At 37.6% G+C, this 5,012-nt stretch overlaps 1 long non-coding RNA gene across 1 annotated transcript; it reads right to left on the minus strand.

Moving 5' to 3' along the window:
• Positions 1–500: 500 nt before the first annotated feature.
• Positions 501–4,762, minus strand: LOC148836247 (uncharacterized). The gene is made up of 3 exons (XR_016090965.1): positions 4,380–4,762; positions 3,277–3,588; positions 501–1,504 (listed from the first exon to the last, which is right to left on the minus strand). It is a non-coding gene; the product is annotated as an uncharacterized LOC148836247 (long non-coding RNA).
• Positions 4,763–5,012: the final 250 nt, after the last annotated feature.

Genomic DNA, 5,012 nt, shown 5'->3' on the forward strand with positions numbered 1-5,012 from the left:
GCTGTCAGTAGGTCACACACTATGGATTTGATGCTGCAATCTCTTGCTCTTAAAACACTTTACATTCCAACTAAATCTCCAGCTTTCACATTGTCATTTAAGAATGACATTAAACAATAGTAATATATTTGTTACAGTTTAAGCAATGGGTATTTTATCTGATTTCCTCTTTAGGCCCAACTATGTGCCTGTTTTGTTTTTCAGGACCAGTATTATCATGGATTGAGGCTTCAAAACATGCATTTGATTCCTTATGCAATATGAAAAGACAACAAATGCAGTCAAGCAATCTATTAGGTGAGGCATGCATCATTAATATGTTAATGTAATTTAAATTAATACATTAAACATTAATACAAAATTTGAATTAAACTGAAAGAAGGGATTCTAATGCTGTTTTGCAAAGAGAGTAAATTTCATTATTCAATTTTAAATCAGCATTCCAGGGGAGAACTGTGTCGTGGAATTTTATCAAAGAAGAGACAGGAGAGGTGTTCTCATTCATTCAGTAAGGCATTTATTCATACTGCAATATGGGAACAGCAACCTCCTGACTGTGCAGACAGTGGAAGCGGATTCAAAGCGCGTCGGGAGGGTGCCTTGTTTTATATCTTTTGCTGATACAACACTTCAAGGATTGGAGAAGCAGGAATTTTCCATTCCTTATAGGTTTCTGCTTTAAGCAAAGAAAGAGAGTAGTTACGCAAATGGTTTCTCATCCGCCTTTTTCAGGCGGCAGAGATAAACGTTATTAAAACATCCCGTGCCCTTGACTCGCTGGGTGCAATCACACTTTGTTCTAAGAATCCAGCTGCTTCTGCAACACAGCTCTGCCCGTAAACAACATTTTTAGGATAAAACACTTCTTCTCAGTAACTTTCCATTACAACCAATTATCGTTAATATTGAACAATTGAGAATAGGGTTCTGTTGCGGATGGGTTTACAGAGCAGATGGAGTAGGATCCTGTGCCAGTTCAGGAGGCGAGACAGCAGCCAAAACAAAGTCACAATCTAAAGAGTTGTCGAAAACGGGAGTCAGAAGTCCTTTACCTTGAGGGAATGTGCAAACCTCAGGCCAGATCGTGATCCAAGGAGAGTAGTTCGAAACGTGAAAGATCAGGAGCCGTGTAGACTGAGAGAGAACACCAAAGCAGGTAGAAAGCTCAAAAGGAATATTGCTTAAATACTTTAATAGGGAGAGAGTGATTGAGCAAGGTGGTAGGTTAAGTAATTAGCGCCTCTGTCTTCGTCTTGTTCTGGACGTCCGGGCCGTAACAGGTTCATTGTGTGTTCTAGTACACGCAAACATTTAAACACCATGTTAAGTTAGAAATCACTTAATTGTTAATCAAAATCAAATCTGAATTTCTAACCTGCTTTTATATTTCTCTGGAAAATTATGGCTAAAATCAATGCAACACTTATAACTCCAGCAGAAGCATATATCCTCCATCGTGCATCCGAACTGGTTTCACTGAATACTATTCCATCACTTTCATTACCTGAAGAAAAAAAAAGTAGAGTCAAGGCACCCAACTCTTATTTTGTAGATAAATTCACAAACCGTAAGACGATACTGCAATTGTAGAAACACTCTATGGTTATTGGACACTTGAGCACTAAATGATTGAGAAAGTGAAATGTTAAGGGTTGGATTTGACTACAATTTGAGTAGCTTGGACCGAAGTCTTAAATCTATGGCCCATGGGCCAGTTGCGGCCTGCCACCGTTACTGAAATGGCCCACAAAAACTATAATTATATTTGGCCCAGTATTAAGTAAAATATGCAGTTCCTATTTGGAACACTAAGTGTCACCATCACATAAAATCAAATCTCAAAACTGATTAGCTACCCCCCTCCTCCTCTTTACCCTCTTCAAAACTTTATTTCTGTACCTTAAGGTTAGCAAGCTTTTCAAAATCGCAGAACCAAAGAATCAAAAAAATTGACAGCGAATGCAGGAGATTCCAGCCACGCTGATAAAATTAATACTTTTCCCCTGAGTTCAGAGGCAAGAGTGTCTGTGATGTGCTCCGAATCTCCACAACAACACTCACACCTGACTCAATAGCGATTCTGCAGTCCAAGGCACAGCATCACTGTTCCCATTAGTAGAGTCATCACTAGTTAGTAAACTTTGTGAAATCTTACTGGTATATAAAAAGTAAATAATATTATTATTTAGATAGGTCATTTCAACCTTAAAGTACAAAATGCGTAACATTCACCTATTAGGGTAGTCCCCTAAATTAAATGGCAATTTGACTATTGGAATGCACTTATATCAGGTATTATTTGTTTATTTTTATTATTAGAGGTAGCCTGTGGCCCGCCGCACCATATTTTGTTCTCCAACTGGCCCCCAATAAACAAAGTTTGGACACCCCTGTCTTAAACCATCCAAGACTTTTCATCTGTTTCTGCCTGTGGGGAAGGAAGCCAGCCATGTTAATCTAACTGGACATGTGGACAGCAGATTTTAATGGGTGTATATAATGTACACACACTTCAATTTCAGATTTCAAAAGTGATTTTTTATTTGTTTCTTAATTTGCTTTTCTTTGAGCACAGGAAGGAAACCACCTTGAATGATACAAACCAAGTCGTGAACAGATCTGATTAATACTTTTTTTTGTACCACATACTGCCTGTATTGTACTAATGTAGGCATACTGCCTGTATTGTTGGCCTATAAACACACTCATGTCAATGTGTCACTCTGTAATATCTTCTAAATATGTCTTGATTAAGCGCTGAATTCTTTTGTCTTTACACTCTGAGATTACACTTTTTGAATTTTGTTAAAATCTTTACCCATAAACATGGACTTGTCTTTAACTTACTATGAACATTTTTAAACTTCTTTTACACACAAGGTACTAGGAAAGACAGGGTAATGAAATAAAAAGTTTTGTGATGTACACTGATGACACAGTGTAACTGAGTATACAGTCCCAGGCCAAGGAGTCTAAGGGGTCAAAGCAGTGGGTCTCCTTTCTGCATTCAGGTAGTGCAGCCAGAAAAAAAAATACAACAGTGTTTGTGTGTTATTTTTAACTTTGTAAGTCTCATCCATATGCTCTGCTGCATTCATCTAAACTAAAATGTATTTTATTAGAGTGTCCATTGTTTTCTCAATTTCTTGGTTATGAATGTGACTTCAGAAAATGATGTGCCGTTTATAGAGAAAAAATAACAATTGCCAATCACCACACAGAGTATTTGGTATTGTCAAGTGTCAACAATCTTTTTACAAATGGTGTTCTACTCACCCTGTGCAGATACTTTAAAATGCATCGTATGTATCCCATTAGTGTCAATAATCTGACACCTGTAACTCCCTTCATCAGAACTCTGAAAGTGTGATATGTGAAGAACATGACCGTCGTGCTTCTTCATTATTGTTATTCTGGAATCACCACAACTGCTGTTTACAGTATTGTTGTCAGACCGGAAAAGCACTGAACGCTCAGTCCCGCTGGTCCTGTTGAAAACCCATTCTTCAAGCCATAGTCCCTTAACTGTCCAGTTCAAACATTGTAGAGACACATCCTTCCCCGTGATAAAACTTACATGCTGAAATTCTGTAAAAAATAATTTAAACATTGTTTTCGAAAAAGAGTTTTGTGACATAATTAAACGTTTCCATTATGTACCATTTGTTTATGAGCTAGACTGCAATTTATGATGATCTCCTCCAAAAACGAACTAAAAATGAAAGTTGAAAAAATTGATAACAAATTGATAACTTTTGTAATGTTGCAAATGGGAGGAGTTTAGTATTTAACTGCTATCAACCTGATTGACTACTTGGGCCGAATGTTCCGTTAGCCCATTAGGTAATTAGTGACTAATTGATCTACAGATCTCATTCAGCCTTTTCTTGAAAGATACCATAGTATTGGCTTTAACAAAATGGCAAGTACTGTGTTCCAGACTCCCACAGTCTTTTTGCTAAAACAGTTTTTAAATGCACATCTCTCTTGTGTAAAGTATAGAGTATAAATGGCAAGGACACTTGAATTGTGACCAAAATAAGTATTAAGAAATAATAAATAAACATTTAAATATAATTATCAGTGTAGTTCCAGTGTTCCCTCTGGACATTTAAGGGAGCACATTTTAATAATTGTGTCTTTTGGCAAGATTTTCCTTTGAGTTTTAATTAACAGTGCTTGCATTATTCTAAATTATGAAGTTCCTTTTATGTTTCACCAAGTTCTGCCATATTGTGCTATGCAAAGACATGAGCATGACCAAGGGCAGTGCTAAAAACCATACAGTACTGTCTGCTCTTAACAGCAATGATAAGGCTACTACCTTCCTACAGATATTTTCTGTTATTACTATTTACTGGAGCTGGTGTTTCTCTTACCTTGAGTTTGAATTTGTCTCAGCAGTAGAACAAAAGCACAGACAACTGTGTCCACTCGCATGCTGTGTGACTGCAGAATTAAAAGAGACATACAGTTTACAGCAGGAGCTCGTACCCCTGCACAGGGCTACTGCACAGGCAAGTCACAGTGTGACCTCAGTGCTTCTCCGTCACTGGACTCTATAAAAGTAAATGTAAGCCATCAGACAGAATAGAAATTTGAACGTCCTGCTCAAGAAAACTGTGGTTCTCACTTTACGTAACCTCTAATAGCCTCATGCTTCAGGTTTGCTCAGACTCTTGACTGTGTGCCCAAAAAAGACGAAAACAAAGGTAGTACACAGTTTTCTGTACTGTGCTTCTGAACAAAACAAGAAATGAAAGCAACTGTGTTAGAAACAGAAGCTACCATCATTCTGATAAATTGCCACCCCCCAGAAGAAGCTGGCACGAAACCACACATTTTCCAATTGTTTTCTCATTTGGGTTGGGTCTCTCTAATTTTAATTTCCACGGGTATCACCTTCCATAAATTAAAGCATCATTTAAAGTGAAAGCAGCCTCAGTGAAGCAGTCATTGTTACTTTCCCAAATTTGTTGTCTCTGCAATTCACTGCCATCCCCAATGCCTCT

This window comes from Atractosteus spatula, chromosome 4 (genome assembly GCF_055471065.1).
Source record: "Atractosteus spatula isolate fAtrSpa1 chromosome 4, fAtrSpa1.hap1, whole genome shotgun sequence".
NCBI lineage: Eukaryota > Metazoa > Chordata > Actinopteri > Semionotiformes > Lepisosteidae > Atractosteus > Atractosteus spatula.